The following is an 18,387-nucleotide window of genomic DNA, read 5'->3' on the forward strand; positions in this document are numbered from 1 at the left end:
TTTGATATTCTTGGTGGGTAATTCAGCCTAAAGATTTGTCCACGTCAATATGAATGGGGCAGATTTCAAAGAATTTGAAGAGGCAGAATAAAGCTTGATGACTGTGGGTAGGGCAGTTCTTGGATGAATCTAAAGTTCTACAAGGATGGTGGCTCTGCTTACCAGGACTGGAAACAGGAGGTCGAGAAGATTTTGTTCCATATTCAGTAAATGACAACGCAATTTTACCTACAAGGTCAACCCAGAAGTTTTAGCAGTTGACCATTCTCTTTTCATCCTACATCAAATTTATCATCCAGTCCTGCCAGGCTCAAAATATAATTTATATAACCTAATTCTGAAAGTAGAGCTGAGAGGACTTACTGATAAATCGAAAATACATTCTAAATCTGACCTTGTTGCCTCCACCACTACCTTCCTGTTTTCAGCCACACCAACTCTCACCTACCTCGACTACAGCATCCCCTCAACCCTTCTCCCTGCTATCATATTAAACACACAAGATTTCACCCACACATGGATTCAAAACAAAACTGTAAACCACATGGGTCCTTTAAAATCTTCCAGTAATTTTTCTTTGACTAACATCCAAGTCTCTTACCCTTTTCATCAGTTCCTGCATAGCTGGCCCCCAACTACCTTCTTTTTCTATTTTCCATGTGGATAACCCTAACTCAAATAGACCTTTTTTTTTTTTTTTTTTTTTTTTTTTTTTTCTTTTTTTTTTTTTTTTTTTTTTTTTTTTGCCTGTCTTAGATCTTTGTCTGGTTATACTCTCTGTATAAAACACCCGTTTATACATTCTTCATAGCCTCTGTTACTTCATTCTTATGTCTAAATGCTACCTCTGAGAAGCCAGCACTCTGTTTTCCCTGTCTGATCTCTATTTGCCTGTCTTATTTATTGCAGATTTAAAAATTGAAATTTCTTATTTGTTTAGGTCTATCAGCCCTTCCCCCCAAAGACTAAGCTCCCAGAGGGGAGGATGCTAGCATGTAGAATTTTGGTGTAGAGCAGACTCCACAAGTGTTGAATGGAGAGATAGATAGATGAATTAGAACTAGGGCAACATGAGCTTTTCTTTACCAAGGCTGATCATTTTGTTTCTGCATGGATTGTACATTAGTTAGTTATGTTCTTAATCAGTTAATTATGTTCACTTGTACCTAGATTCATGGTACCTAGGGCTATGTCTCCAGGACTATCAATAGGGGGTGCTGGAATATAGCTTCTGAGGCACAAGTAGCCATCTAGAAGCTTCAGTTCTGGGAGCCATTAGCTTTTATTTATGGAAAAGGGAATTTGAGTGTGTACTTTGGGGCTATCTAGTAAGGTAATCATTAGGTATATGTGGCTATTGAATATTTGTAATGTATCTAATCCAAATGGAGATATGCTCTAACTAAATAATGTACAGTCAAGTTTTGAAGACTCAGCATGGAAAAAAATAGCATAATTTTATAGTTTACATTTTTAAAAAAGAATACTATAGCTAGGCTGAATTAAAATATACTATTAAAATAATTTTACCTTGTTTTTCTTCTTTTAAAGTAACTCTTAGAACCTTGAAAGCCACATAAATAGGTCACATTTATAGCTTGCGTTATGTAGTTTGGTGGACAAACATAGTCAAAGGCATTATCCTTTAAAAATTTATTGTTTATTTATATGTATGTGTCAGTGTGGTGGTATGTGCATTTGGTCTAAGGAGACCAGAGGCATTGATTCCCCTGGAATTACTGGTGGAAGTTACAGCTGGAGTTACAGGTGGTTTTTGACCACCTAATGTGGCTGCTGGGAACTAAATTCTGGTCCTCTGCAAGAAGCAATCACTCTTAACCACCAAGTCGTCTCTCCAGCCCCAAGGGATTTTCTTTAGAAGCAAGGGTTATAGACATAGCCTGAAGTATTACACTTACTGACTGCTTGACTTTCTCCCCATGTACACATTTTTTACCCAAATGCTGTGCTACCTTCTCCTCACCATACTCTACCAGCAAAGTAGGCTTTGCTCTGTGTGTAGGTTCATTATTTTTGGAAACTACAATGGACATTGCTTCAGGTTTATTTTATTTTTTTCCCTTCTGGAAGGGTAGGGAGGGTTGGAATGGGGTGTTTTGAAGCTGGCAGCAGTAGTGATAAGGAGTTGACAAGTTTTTAGTTGAGTCTAGTGGTGTGATACCGGAAAAGCAGCTGTTTTCTCGGTAGTGGAGGAACCTGAGCATCTGTGAAGCCATGCCGGGGTGAGGTTGCTGAGAGGCAGCCCTAAACCAGGAAAGCTGGAAGCCCCATGTGTGGACTTGCATGTGTTAGGGGAGTACATATGATAAATTAAATTGCTCCCATGTGTACCATCTACCCCACTCCATGGGAGTAGAGGCCATTTTTTCCACGCTTACCATTGAATTCTGGTTCACATCCCTGGCTCAAGCCTGGCATGTAGGAGGTGGTCATCAGTATGTATTTGCTGAACAAGTAAGTATGTGGCTGCTGCTTCCAACCACAAACAATGATCCTTTTATATGAAAGACTGTATTTTCTCTCTATCATCGCTTGTATACCTAATGTTTGTGATGCTGTTTTGTATTGCTGTCCAGAGCTTCCTTTTTTTGTTTTAAATATTTTTTAAAATTTGTATTTATTGTTTTTATTTTATATGTATTCGTGTATTGCCTGCATGTAGGTAAGTGCACCCTTGTGCAATGCCCACGGAGGTCAGGAGAGGCTGTCGGATCCCCTGCGACTAGAGTTACGAACAGTTCTTAGCTGCCATGTGGGTGCTGGGATTCAAATCCGGGTCTTCTGCAAGAACAACCAGTGTTCTTAACCACTGAGCCATCTCTCCAGCCCCAGAGCTTCCTTCTTAAAGGGCATTTGCAAAAAGGACTTTTTCCTATCAAGGATTTACTCTACCTACCCCAGTGTACATCTAACAAACATATCCAACTGAAGGCTTGCACATGAATTTAATTCTTGTATGTTAAGATTATTCTTTAAACAGAAAAATATATAAAGATTCTGCTATTTTTTTCTTTCATTTCTATTAACTTAATTTTTACCATGCTGGGGGTGGGGAATTGCCCCCCTGGGCCTGCTAAGCCAAGCCAACACCACTGGTCTGTCTCTTTCTTTTTTCTAAAATTGGGAGGTTCTGAGGTTAATCTTCATGTTGTCAAGCATGTAAGCTCTTTTATCTTAATGCTTTGCTTCTCTTGGCAAATGCTTATTGCTTTGCCATGGTAAGCCACCTTTCCCATCAGCTAGAAAGAAGGGAAGAGAAAAGCAGGTATTTGTCTTTGCCAACCAAGTCAATATCCTTTTCCTTTTTTTATGGAAAAATTTATGACATAAAATTAACCATGTAACAGTGAATAATCGAGCAACTCCTAGTATAATCACAATATTGTATAAATGCTGCTACCCAACTCCACAGTGCTGTTAACTGCCCCAGAGAAAGCCCAGTTTTCACCAAGCAGTTGCTCCTCATTCTGTTTCCCTCCAGCCTGTGCTGACAACCACCAATCTTTTTCTGTCCTTATGGATTTACTTTTTCTGAATATTTGATGTGCATGGAACTAAACGATATGTTGTTTTTTATGTCTAGCTTTTTCACTTAGCAAATATTCTTAAAGCTCATACACATTGTATCTTGGATCAAAATCTCATTCTTTTTATGGCTGAATGTTACTATTATGGCTGCATTGATCAATTTGATTTTCCATTGAGTTGCAGATAGACACTTAGGGTTTTTTCCTCCTATTTTGAGTTGTGAACAATACTGTGTTTAAGTATCTACATTTGTGTTTAAGTATTAAGGATACTTAATAGGGATATATACCTGTGAATTGCTGGTTCATAACAGTAATTCTATTTATGTACTATTTTAAAAATAATATTTCTTCGTACACTATGTGCAACAATTATGTTCATCCTGTGGGAGGTAGTAATTAAGATGTCGCTTTTGGCTGTGGTGGTCCCAAGGGAATGCTGGTACCCTGTGGTTTGTGACTAGAGAAACTTCTCTGGCAATAACTGCAGAGGACAGGTTGAGGGTGGATACATGAGTAAGTTTTGTTTGTTTGTTTGTTTTTATCTTTTTGAGACAGGATCTCCCTGTAGCCCTAGCTGGCCTGGATTCACTATGGAGACCAGGCTGGCCTCGAATTCGTAGAGATCTGCCTGCCTCTGCCTCCCAAGTGCTGGGATTAAAGACATGCACCACCATGCCCGACCAAAATCTTTCCTTATTCAAAGAAATTAATTACTCTACATTGCCCTCTTTAATCATTCCTGGGACTGAGACCCTAAGCCATAATCTGGACTTATCCTGGACTTCCAGGACGCTAACCTAGACCTGTGATGTCTGTGTTCCAACACAATCAAGCTTTCAAGTCCAGGGTCAGAGGTGGGCCAGTGTCTTTCTTTGGTTAAGTATTGAGATGAGGCCCTTTTGTCTGAACATGCTTGGAACTGTACCAGTATCAGGGGTGGTGGTGATGACAATGGTTAGTATCCAGAGGATGGATCCAGAACTCAGTTGCCTCTCACAGTATTTGCTCAGTATGAAGTCAGCTTTAATCAGCCCTATTTCACGGGCTTCAAAAAGGGGAGGCTGGCAGGTTTTCATTTCAGGGTAGTATCCCACCTGGGAGGTCTGAGAAATGACTCTGACAGTGTTCCAAGAGAATCCTTCCCTGCTGCTCTGGGCCTGTGTGCAGGCATAATGTACACGTAGGAGGGTGGGAAAACGGCAAGAAAGGGTGGGTCTCACAGTTTAGTGTGTGGGTGGAGGGGACCAGCAATGTGGTGTGTGTCAGTCACATTTCACTTCTTTTTGACAGGCTGTAACTTCTAGTAACTTTAGTGATCATTTGTTCACTGCTTTTTTTCCACAGAGACTCATTAAGCTCTGTGGGCATCTGTCTATGGCCGTGTCTCCAGCACCACTCTAGCTGCCTAGCTCCTTCCTACTGACACAGCCTTCTTACCCCTCACTGCACCTTCACACCCTCCCCCACCAGAGCAAAGACACCCACCAAACAAAGAACTAGATGACTGTGACAGTGGCAGCTTTTCCCTCCCAAACTATAATTTCTCAAAAGTATTGAGCCATCTTGGCAATTTTTAAATACGTTGCTGTCCTCTTTCACTGATCTGTTTCATACATCTCCTTCCCTCACAAATCACAGTTGCTAAGCCCCCTTTTGAACTTGCCTTTCTCCATAGGTGATGTTTCCCCTGTCTTGAGTCTTCCCTTAACTTTTTTTCCATCCTCTGCCCTGTATCCTCCACAATCATCATGCCTGGAGTTGGCCCCTCAGACCTGCTCCTGCATGGGTAGTTTTCACCTCCCTTCCCCCATACGTGTAATGCAGCTCTGTTTGATGTCTGTGTCTCTCACAATGATCATTTCAGAAAGGAGCATATGACCCAGTGGACAGCAAGGGTTAGTTCCCCAGAGATACCTGTTGAAGTAAGCCCTTTTCTACAAGGGCTACTACACCGATGGAGCATAACCGGCAGGTGTTAAGGGAAATATCTGTCACTACTTGAGGGCAGCCCACCTGAAAATAAAACCAACAGAATGGCAGGGACTCTCAGTGGAGAGACAGACTTCTGACCATAACATCTGAAGCCCTTCCACACCTGCAGCCATTTTTACCTGTAATTACTTCTAGTACGAAACACTTTATTGTATTATTTGGCCAGTTGGAGTTGGGTCTCTGTCCCGCATTGGTGGTATAATACCATGCATACATTAGGGCTTTTGACTCTGTCATGGAGTTTTCTTGTCTCATTCAACTTTTACATAAACAATTGAAGTTAGGGGAGACACTCATTCCCTTTCTTCTGCTAAGAAAACAAACTGACCAAGTTTATGATTTGTTCATATGCTATTTATAGTCACTGCTGAGACTCAAACCCAAGATTTCCTGACTGCAGAACTGGAGTTGTTTCTTTTATACCGTGTTGCCTTCCCTGGGTAGAGACAGAGCTCTCATGTAAGCTTACACTGTCTTCTCCCTGCGGATCTCTTTTCACTCCTCTGGGCCCACCTGGAGAGAAACCTCATCTTTGTGTCAATACTTCTGATTGGCTGTCTTTAATTTTCCATCATCTGGATTCCATTTCAACTGTCTGTACCAACCACCCAAGTCTTTACCTCTGTTATAGGTTGCTTCTCAAGGACTTACCCTAATGTAAGAATATGACTCTGGTTCCAAGTAATATTGTGACTTTGGTCTTGCTACCTATTTGACATGAATTCTTCAACTCTGCCACTTCAACAATCACCCATCTCCTCCTATCTTCTTGATTATCTGCACTTCTGTACTAGGAGCACAGCAGGAAAGGTATTAACACACACTACAGGCCTTGTTGTCTGTTTTTCATTTGGGCCCTTTCTGCTGTGCAGATCTGTACATGGTTCCTACCCTGGTTGCTTCTCTTTTCCTTGACCTTTACCTATCTGTTCATAATCTTGGCTTTCTGTTTCTTTAATGTCTGCTCTCAGTTTGCCTTCATGAAACTTGTGCAGTAACAGTTTGGGCTCTTTATTCAACATCTGTCTTGGATAGCTGCATTGGCCAACTTGACACACCTGGGTAGAGGGAACCTCCATTGAGGAATTACCTCCATTGGAATGGCCCATACCCTGTCAGTGGGTCATTTCCTTGATTGTTGAGTGATGTGGGAGGGCTAAGCCCACTGTGGGTAGTGCCACCCCTGGTCCAGTGGTCCTGTATTTTCTAAGAAAGTAGGCTGAGCACAGGTCAGAAGAGCAAGTCAGTGAGCAGCATTCCTCCATGATCTGCACTTCAGTTCCAGTCTCCAGGTTCCGGCCTTGAATTCCTTGACTTTCCTCCATGATGGACTGTGCTGTAAGCCAAATAAATCTTTCCTCCCCAAGTTAGTTTTCTTCAGTGCTTTATTTACTACAATAGAAATTAACTAGGACAATATACATTGCTCTTTTTCTAATAACAACTAACTATTGCTAAGGAACCCCCTGCTTGAGGAAGTGTATGTGATTCAGGAGCAGTTAAGTCTCTAGTCATGTCCATAGTTGGTCAAGTCAATATTGTAATTACTGAGGGTAATTACAATAGTGACTTGGACTATTCACAAATATTCTAGTTTTCCTCCTAGATGCATGGTAGAATGGTACAACTCAACTTGTTGAAGTAGGGATGGTCATGTTACTTGCTTTGACCAATAAAATGTGCATGGAAATAACATGTAGAAATAACTAGCAGGAGAAGACTAAAAGCCAATGTATGATTTACTTTCCTCTCTGCTTCAGTGATTACTAACCCTATGTCAAGTTGAAGCCTCCATCAGCCTGGGTCCCAGAGTGGCTATAATGGTTGGGAAACACCCCCCCCACACACACACACACCGACCCATGCTGTGAAAGCAAGAGACAGATTTCTGCCACTGGGATTTGGAAGCTGACCATTAAAACTGTGTAAAAAGGCCTTTTTAACAGATGTAATAATCTCATTTTCTTACCAGTGTCTGGGTCAGGAACCTGGTCTAAGCAAGCAGTCCTTAGCATCCAGTGGCCAATGGAAAAAAAAATGCTTATGATTCAGTTGTTATACTAAAGGTGATAAGGAGAAGTTGTTTGGGCTTTAAGGAAAGAATTCTGTACTTCTATAGTGTCACTGGAAAAGATGGATTCTCCATTTTTCTTCGTCTTATGTGTGAATGTGATGCCTAGAATTACCACTGCAGTCCTGGTACCAGCCTGAGGGTAAAGCTAACACAGTGACAGTTGTAGGAAGAATCATAAATAAGTGATGCCAAAGCCCTGACTGCGTCAGTCACTACCCTACTACTGGACTTTTTCAGTTAGGAAGGCCAATAAATTCTCTTTATTGTTCAAGCCATTGGAGTTAGGGTTGCTCTTAGCGTCAAAAGCATTGTAAGAGTTTATTTACTTTATCAATTATTATTTCTACTTACCACTCATCTATACAGTCTCAGAGAAATAATAGGGTAACAGCATCCATTTATAAAGACTTAACTATGTGTTTACCACTATGCTAAGTACTTTCCAGAAAGAAAGTGTATTCCACATCATGGTAGCAAATATATGTGTGAGCTCCTTAAGAGCAAGAATCTTAGCCGGGTGTGGTGGCACATGCCTTTAATCCCAGCGCTCGGGAGGCAGAGGCAGGCGGATCTCTGTGAGTTCAAGGCCAGCCTGGTCCACATAGTGAGTTCCAGGACAGCTGGGCCTACAGGGAGACCCTGTCTCAAAACAAAAAAAAAAAAACAAAAAACCAAGAATCTTTTATTTGTATTTGTTTCTCTGGCAACTGATGTATTACTAAGTAGATGCTGAACAAATATTGGACTAAGTGAACAAACAAATGAAAACTTAGCTCTACAGTATTGTTGAAAACCCAAGTCTACCAAACTAGAAAGATTCAAGAACAATACAAAGTAGTATGTGCTATTGGTTACCAGAGTGAAGATGCAAAGGACATACAACAGTAAAGGATGCCGTGCTCATTGCCTGAAGGTTGGAGAAAGCTGTTTGATCTATACAAAGTAAGAGAAGGAGTATCAAAGAATAAGCATAGTAGAGTTGGGATGTGGCTATCATGTAAAGTTAGAGCAATCACTGAAGCAATAGCACAGCATCAGGAAAGACATGGTGCACTGGGGCATGTTCGCCTCATTCAGTTGAGGCTTAATAAGTGTTGACAAGAGAACATAGGGAGCCATTTCCCCCTGAACTCTTGGTGTAGACATGATAAAAGGGGTGTCCATTATCCTGACTATTGCTGCTTACTTGCTCAAACGCTTTGCACATAGTAGGTAGTCAAAGATACTTATTAAATTGCAGGCATCTGTCCATGCACTTTCTCCCCAGAGAAAGTAGGAGCTTCTAAGGGCTTGTGTGACAAGCATTCTACTTCTTTTCTGGCTCTCAACTCAATGTGGAGCACATTGCCACACAGTAGGCTCTCATTTAAATGCTTGTGCTTGTTGAGTTGATTTGGATTATCTCGTTTGGAGGATGAAGCTATTTGCCTTGTGAGCCTGGTTTTTCAGTACATCAACACTTCATCAAACCCCTGTCAGATCAGATTCTCAATAGGGTATCTTAAATACATGCTATTAAAATACCTAAATAGAAGTTCCATCTGTTTGAATAGACAGAGCCTGATGAATCAGCAGGAGAGGTGGGAGGCTGATCCAGCCAGACATGAACCAGTTGGCTGGGGAACAGGCAGCTAGCTCTCTCCCTTTACTGCTCTAGAGTGCTCACACCAGAATGTACAGATTTAAAGAAAAAACAAGATCAACCAGCCAGCAAAACATAAATACTGAAGCAAGACATGGTGTGGCATTTGAGCTACTTAGCAGAGGTTTGGCTGGAGCCCCGTGTTCCAGCTGTGGATCATGCAAATCCTGTGTTGGAGCAGGAAAAAGAAGAGCCCAGGGACCAGTCCCTTTCATGATTTTGGGCCTCTGGAACCTAGATTTTGTTTGCATGAAATTTCATAAAGCATTTTTTAAAAATCAGTTCATTTTGGAAACTGTCACTAGTGAAGTCACCCAGGACTTAAAGCACTAAAATAAAATGTAATGATGGGAAGGCATGCAGAACACACTTTCTCATTTCCCCAGAAGGATGTTGCACAGACATCCTCTCTGGTGACATGCCATCAAGCCTGAATTTCCAAATGGTCTCAGCTCCTAGAGTCCTGATCATAGTCAGCGTCTCCCCTTCCCACTTCCCTTTAATGCCCTGGTTGTAGCAGGCACTCTTTGATGTTGCTATTAAAAAAGGCAACAGAGTTTGGGGTCACTCCTCATCACACCAAAATACATGTTTAAAAATGTTCTTTTCTAAGCTTTGCTCCTCTCAGTAGCATTTAACACATGTGGCCTTGCATACAGTAGGTGCTTAGCTAATCTGTTCAACTAAACTGGTTCCCAATTTTCTTGTCTAAGAGAAAATATTGAGGAGACTGGAGAGATGGCTCAGTAGTTAAGAGCGCTGACTGTTCTTCCAGAGGGCCTGGGTTTGGTTTCCAGTACCTACTTGATGGCTAACAGCTATCTGGAATGCCAGTTCCAGGGGATCCAATGCCCTCATCTGGCCTCCTTGGGCATTGCACACATGTGGTGCACTTACATATATGCAAACAAACTCTATAAAATAAAAATAATAAATAAAAGTTTTTAAAAATTGACTGTGCTTTCTTATTGCCAGCTTTGCTTTCATTTCTCTTCTGCCTGCCCCTTCTATCTGTGTCCTTTACCCAGTCTCCTTGTCCTCCTCTCTCCTCCATACACAGTTCTACTCTGTCACATTACCCCAGTCAGTACATCAACATTTTATCATCTTCTAATGCTTCTTCAGGGTCTGTTTAGGGTATTTATATTAAATAAGAATAGAAATAATATTCTTAAGAATTAAAAGACCCAGGTTCTGGTCTCAACTGTGCCAGTTACATTGGTTCTCAGGTAAGTGATTATGTGCTCAGATTCCTCATCTCTGATTTAAGGAAGAAGAGGGAAAACCACACACACACACACACACACACACACACACACACACACAAAACATCCTAGGACTGTCACATGTATCAAATGAACTAATTTATGAAGAACCCTTTGGAAATGGAAAAAAAGCTTTATTTAAAGAGCATGTTTATAAGAAGCAGCCTTTTCCCTAGTCCATGTACCCGAGAAAGAAGTGTAGAATCAAGATCTTCCACAGTGTGGTTCCCTGGAAAATGGGCTCCTTCTGGAGAGGCCAACTGGCTGGTTCTCAAGGCTCAAAGGGAACACATTTGTCTGAAGAATCCACTGGGGTCCAGGGTCAAGCCCTCACATTTGCAGCATCAGAAACTTCATCTTGGCAGAGGCTCTGCGTTGATGAGACTCAGGAATGCTGACTCATGCTAATCCCAAAGAGACTGAGATATAACCAGCATGCCAGTTATTAATTCACAGTGGGAAACATTTGGCCTGATCTGCCCCTTCTCTCCCTATAGGCCAGTTGCATGAAAAGAGAGTTCATCAGAGGGTTGCTCAGTGAGTAGGAAACTGACAAAGGGAGGTGGATTCAAATGTTTAATATCACCATTCTCTGCTCGTCTACAGGCCCCATCTCTTCAACAGGAACCAGTTGTCTTCTAGACAACCTAGGGTGTCAGACCCCCCAGTAGGGAACCCAGGCTTCATTCCAAAAACCAAGTTTTCATGAGCCAGAGTGTACCAAGGGAGCGTTTTAGCTACATTCCCTCTGACCAACACATTAGTTTTTCAATATACTAGCCTTTTTCAGACTTCATGTAGTGGAACTGTGAGTCCCAAAATCAGCCTGCTGAACAGGGGAAGCTAGTTACACAACACCCAGACCCTTGCAAAGAAATATAGACTTGTTTAGCTGTGTGGAAAATTCTGATTTACTAGGTCCATGGAGGAATCTAAGAAGCTGAATGTTTATGGGGATTCCCAGTGATATTAAGGTTCCTATGAAAAGTTTTACTTGGTTCAGAATCTACTCCATCACTTTAAGATGACCTTTCATATTTTGATCTCACTTTTTTTTAGACAGTGTATTTGCTAATTCTCAGAACAAAATGTTATTTCCTAGTTCATGGGCCAATTCTTTCTTTCTTTCTTTCTTTCTTTCTTTCCTTCCTTCCTTCCTTCCTTCCTCCTTCCTTCCTTCTTTCCTTCCTCCTTCCTTCTTTCCTTCCTTCCTTTTTCCCTTCCTCCTTCCTTCCTCCCTCCCTTCCTTCCTCCCTCCTTTCCTTCCTCCCTCCCTCCCTCCTTCTTCCTTCCTTCTTTCCTTCTCCTTCCTTTCTTCAGTCCTTCTGTCCTCCCTCTCTGCTTCTCCTTCATGAATATTTATAAATACCTAGTGCATAAGGATCTTAAGATATGAAAGCAGACACTCCTGCCAAAAGCAAAAGCTGCTTTAAGATGATTAAAAACATGGAGGATTTGGATACATAAATCTGGTACTCTAAGGCCAGCCAGTAAAACCAAGACCTGACACAAACAATCTAGGGAACATGTGGTAAGTAACTGCGTCTTCAGATGATGTGCTCTAGGAAACAGCTTTATACTCCAGGTACTATGAATCCTTAACAAAGAAAAAAGACAACTCCTTTTCTTCTCCAACAGGGCTCCTATGTCACTAGCTCCTGGCAATGCCTGGCTTCCAGCAGAGCACCAAAACCTGGGAATCAAATGAATAGAGAAGTTCCAGTGTGTGTTCGGCATCTTTTTATACCAGGCATCGTGTTCCTGGAATGGGTTTCACAGAAATGGGTTTTGATATCCCCATTATTCAGAAGAAATTAAGACTAAAGGGGTTAAGTATTGCTAAAGGTCTTGCAAGCAGTAAATGATGGCAAGTTCATTCTGGATCCACTCGGTTTCAAGTCCTATGTTCTTTTCCTCATTCCATACTGTTTGGTAGATTGGGGGCGGGGCTGGAATTCTGAGCATGAGCTTCATTGTTCTGTGCATATGTATTTTTAGATCGTGTTTATTATTTCTGCAAAATGACATATATACATATCTTTTAAAATATATTCCATAATGATTACTATCACATTCGTACATACAAAATGTACTAACATTGAAATCTGCACTTGGCTATACGGCTAGTTCTGATTTATTTATAGAGAAAACAAAGGCCATAATGCAGCAGGATTGGAGGCTCAGGATACCTGGCCATTCACTTACTGTGTTCCATGGGAAATGCCATTTTCCTTCTTGGGCCTCATTTCCATCACCTGTGAGAAAAGTTTGACTAGATTGCTAACGTGCTAGGATTCTGAGAACTTAGTGACAACTCTTACTGTGTTTTTTAGTTGTTTTAGATCAAGGCATAGAATCTGAATGCAAATAAAGAAAGCTGAGTATTGGGGCTGGAGAAGAGGTTCAGGAGTTAGAACATTTGCTGCTCTTTCAGAGGACTGGAGTTTGATTCCCAGCACTGGCACAGGGCAATTCACAACCACCTGTAACTCTGGCTCTAGGGGATCTAACTCCCTCTTCTGACCTCTTCAGGCACCCACATGCACATGTGTGTGTGCACAACACACATTCATAAAAATAAAACTTTAAAAAATCTGGACACATTAAAGTTTTTAAAATTTTAATTAAATTTATGATTTATGTCATACTGAGTGTTTTGCCTGCATGTATATAAGTGCACCACATCTGTGACATGCCTATGCAGTCAGAAGAAGGTGTTGAATCCCCTGGAACTGGAATTAGGGACTGTTGTTAGCTGCCATGTGAATGCTGGGAACTGAACCTGGGTCCTCTGCCACAGCAGCAAGTGCTCCTAACTGCTGAACCACTTCTCCGTCCCCCAACATATTAAATATTAAAAGGTTGTTTCATAATGACTAATATTTATTGAGTACCATAAATGCCAGGGATGTTACCAACTAGTTTATATAACATTCAATTAATTTTTATCACATCAATTCTATTTTTATTTATCCATCTCTTAGGAACAGAGAGGTAAGTACTTTCCCCCAGACCCTGGGGCTAGTAAGTGGAAAGACTAATACTGAGATTAGGCCCAGTTCTAGGGCCAGTTTCTATATGATTTTATCTTTTATCTTCTTGCTTTATGGCTCCTATTCTGATAACTATGTAAGACACTTATCAAAGTTCTACTTGAGATTTATGTGATTATGTGATGTAAGGAAGGAGAACACTTAGCCCATATAAGTGGATTTTCTAGAAACCATTGTTCTATCTCCTTTGGGGAGGGAGGAGTAAAAGTCATATGGAACATACTTAGATTAAGAGAGTATTTTTGTTTCAACTGTGTCAGAGAGGACACTATACTGGTCAACAGATGCAGACCATGACATTGTTTTGATTCCCTTTGATTACTTATTAGTAAGGTTTGTTATTCTAAAAGTTAGGCCTCCTTTCCTCAGACTGAACCTAAATAGGAGAAAACAAATCAACAAAGAAAATGACCTTTTTGGCCTTCCTGCACTGATTCCAAGGGGATGGGGAGAAGAAGGAGGACAGGATGACTGCTGACAGAAAGACAACTGAGTCCTGTTCAGATCAGGGACGCTATACTGTTCCAAGGATGCTGGATACTAGCCTGTGGCCTCTGATCTCCTTGGACAGGGAAATTGGGCCACTAGGCAGTGCCAAAGTCTAGGAAGAACTATGAACACATCATCAGCCACATACATCGCTAAGAGATAATGCCTGGACCATATCACAAAACTGTCCTAGGAGAAGACGTAGAACAGGGAAGAAGATGCGGGTAATACCACCACATCCTCCTGTTTTCTTCCTTGCTCACTACCCACATTAAATAGGCGTCTTTCTCTTCTTTGTGTGCTTTCTATTACATGTCGTGCAGGTGGGTTGGAGAGAATTGAAAAAGTCTGTCTATAAATTGTTCTAGCTAATTTAGAAGTCATTCTGCATCATGTACTCAAACCTATACTTTCAATAATTTCAGAAGTTTGCTTTAGTTTTGCAATGCATCAGTAAGTTAAATGGCATTTTTACTAAACCTATAGGTGACACAAAGCTGGAAAATATAGCCACACAGTTAAATCAGAATTAAAAATTGTCTAGACAGTCTGGAACGTCTTGTCTAACTCAATAAGATGAAATATCTCAGAAATAATTGCAAAATTCTATATTTAGAGTAAAAAGAAAGCCAACCATATAAATTCTAGATAGAGGTGATTGCCTGGATAGAGTTTGTTCAAATGAAAGTATTGGAAACTGTAATTATCCACAAGCTGAATATTTGCTAACATTGTGATATATCTGCTGAAAAAAGAAATCTGATTTTTGACTACTTGAAGAGAAGTGAAATGAATATTACAGACCCCTCTGGTCCTGCTGCAGTGGGCTGTGGTCAGATCATACCGGAGTACTGGGTTCTGTGGTAGTTACCACAATTCTTGGGGGTATTTGGCCAACTAGAATAAGGTTAATAGAATGGAGAGGGTCAGGAAACAAGGAAAGTTGATGAAGTGGTTTCATTTAGCTTAGAGGAGGAAAAGTCATTCATCAAAGGAATATCAGATCATTGTCTGCAAATATTTACAATATTGTTGTATGTCAGGGAGAATAAATTTGTTCAGCCCTATCAAGATGTAAAACTAGACCAAAGGGTAAAGGTAGCAAAGTCAGATTTCAGTTCAGCCTAAGTAAGAGCTCATAAATAGCAGACCCATTGTCCTTCACAGAAAAGAGAGCTCTTAATTTCTAGCAGTTCTTTAGCTATGGCTGCCTTGGGGGAAAATCTTGACATGGGGGAGAGGTGAGGTGCATCATCCATTTCATTTATTCCTTGAACCAAATAAAGCACTGCAGTATCTGCTTTGCTCTGGTTGAATTCATTGCTCTAACTTCACCTGATATTTTATGCATATTGTGTCCCAAATCAGATGCCACTAACTATCTGAAGAAGCAAGCCTGGGCTCTCAGCCATGTCTGAGCCAATTTGGAACACCTGATCCTGTAACCCAGTTGTTTACTTAGGAGTTCTTCTACAGTGGAATTCAAGCTCATGTGTTCATCCATTTGCATAATAAAAGGACTCATTTTGCTGTTTGAGCACATATTAGGTAATTATTGTTTATGCTGCAGAAACATTTTTATTATTTCATACATTATATATATTTAAAAATTATTTAATAACCACATGATTAGAAGAAGCATTTCATTACAGCATTAACATATTCAATAGCAATTTCCAGAGCAAAGATGCATCTAGAAATTCCAATACTGGATGTAAATTTTTAGGTTCACAGTTGAATTAATACAGTTATACAATACTGAACTCAGTATAAACCCTATAAGACATAAAATTGAATGAAGTTTTAACCTTTAAAAAAGCTCTCCATTTCATTTTAAAATATACTGTTTCATGCAGAAAAACTCATTTTTAATGCTACTAACACTTAGATGTTTGCATAGGCGCCTCTAATCTCTATATATCTGATTACTACTGGTCACATTCAGTTACTTTCTGAGATGCACCTGAGCATGGATATAAAATCATCAAGAAGATTTCAATGGTAATGTGTTTCACCTCTGCTAATTAACATGGAGCATATTTTTATGCTTCTTCCTCAAATATAACTCTTTTTAAAAAAATTTGTTGATAGTGTGTGTGTGTGTGTGTGTGTATTTCATACAGAACATCCCAAACAATCTTATTTCTATATACGCACATCCCAAATGGCACCCGTCCATAGTCTTCCCCCTTCCCCGACTGGAGCCCATATACACTGTAATCCCTGTTACTGTCCACTGTGTTGAGTGCCCCCAGCCGTTCTCCAGTGCTTATCCATCTTCTAAATCTAGTCAGCCTATGTAGAGTTCCTTGTTTAGGAAGATCAGCTCTTCTTCATCTAGCAGCAGTTGCCAATATTCCTTTAGAGAAGATTGGGGTCTGCTGTTCATTTTTCCAGTTCTATGCTGGGTTACTGTCTGGGAGTCTCTTGGGCCACCCTGACCAACAACTCAAAGGAAGGTATCTCCTGTCTGGCATTGGTTCTTGTTATGTAGCTTTTATCTATACACATTTGGTTATACTTTCCTTTTGGGTATTTAAGACCATACAGTTGGCCCAGATAAACCAATTTATTTTTACTCTTATGGTCATTAGAGGATCTGTTCCTCAAGGGTCACATGGGCTTGGGAGGAGCCCCTGGCTCCTTTCTTTTACCAGTTCCATCTATGTAAAGATAAGTCAAAGGTCCTGCTCAACCATGGCTGGCTTCACTTGGAAGCATGAAGGAAATGTTTCCTCTGTGTTGACCCTCCTCTTTGTAGACTGGACACTGGTTCAAGTCCATTTTGTGGGGCCTCCATGTCCTTGATCAGGAGGACAGCTGACTCACCACAGTTACAGGACATTTTGAGAGATGCTCATAGTCCCCTGGAGCTTAGTTGACCTAGGAGGGATAGGAGCAAAAAAATGTCCCTTATGTCCCTCTGACCAAATTAGTATAGGCCTCAAAGTATGTCTGTTAATCATCCAAGGTTAGTTCCACCAGTCTGGTACTTTTAATCACTGTGTGTCATGTAGATAAATCTTGAGCAAAGACCAATTGCTCTCAGATAAACCTTACCTAGACATATATTTCTTGATCTGCTATGTATAATTTGTCAGTAGGCTGTAGGAGTTGTATAATTTGGCAGTAGGTTGTTTGATTAATATGGTTCCCTCTGTTTTTTTAAAACTAGCTAGGCATTATTTATCTCTTGCATTGTCTAACCCTCCATAGTTTCCCTATTTAAAGTGCCCCCATTTTCCCATTTCTTCCTTAATAATACCTTTCTCCTATAGGCCCACCTCTCTTGAGCTCCTTCTTTCCCTTTACCCCCAAGGTTCCTTGTATAACCCTTCCTCCACCCTCCCCTTAAAATAACCCCATTTTTATCCATATGTCCCTTATTAATGCCTGTTTCCCACTGTTCTTCTCAGTTTCCCTATTTAAAGTGCCCCCATTTTCCCATTTCTTCCTTAATAATACCTTTCTCCTATAGGCCCACCTCTCTTGAGCTCCTTCTTTCCCTTTACCCCCAAGGTTCCTTGTATAACCCTTCCTCCACCCTCCCCTTAAAATAACCCCATTTTTATCCATATGTCCCTTATTAATGCCTGTTTCCCACTGTTCTTCTCCCTCAGATTCTTTCTTTTCCTTTACCTCCCTGGTCGCTTTTCATTATCCTGGTTCCTGCAGTTTTGTCTGGATACATACTCCCTTATAAGGATTTGGTGCTAGGATCCACATAGGACAGACAATATATGTCATTTTTGTTTTTGTTTTTGTTTTTTTCTGAGTCTGTGTTACTTCACTTAGTATAACAGTTTCTAGTTCCATCCATTTACCTGCAAATTTCATGATTTCATCTTTCTTTATTGCCGAGTAAAACTCCATCATATAAATGAAGCACATTTTCATTATTCACTTGTCAGTTGAGGGACACTTAGGTTGTTTCCATCTCTTAGCTATTGTGAAAAGAGCAGCAACACACGTAGATGTACACGTGTCTCTGCAACAAGATGGGTTCTTTGGATATATGCCAAGGAGTGGTATAACTGGGTCAAATGGTAGGTTCATTTGTAGTTTTTAAAGAGTTGTCCATACTGTTTTCCATAGCGGTTGAACAAGTTTGCAATCCCACTAGCACTGGGATCCCCTTTCCCTACATCCTCTCCAACATTTGGTAGCATTTGTTCTCTTAATCTTAGCCAGTCTGACTAGGGTAAGATGAAATCTTAAAGTGGTTTTAATTTGCATTTTCCTAATTACTAGTGATGTTGAACATCTTTGAAGATGCTTCTTAGCCATCTTTATTTCTTCTTTTGAGAACTCTCTGTTCAGC

The sequence above is a fragment of the Nannospalax galili genome, unplaced genomic scaffold (assembly GCF_000622305.1).
Source record: "Nannospalax galili isolate Female #2095 unplaced genomic scaffold, S.galili_v1.0 scaffold18, whole genome shotgun sequence".
Classification (NCBI taxonomy): Eukaryota; Metazoa; Chordata; class Mammalia; order Rodentia; family Spalacidae; genus Nannospalax; species Nannospalax galili.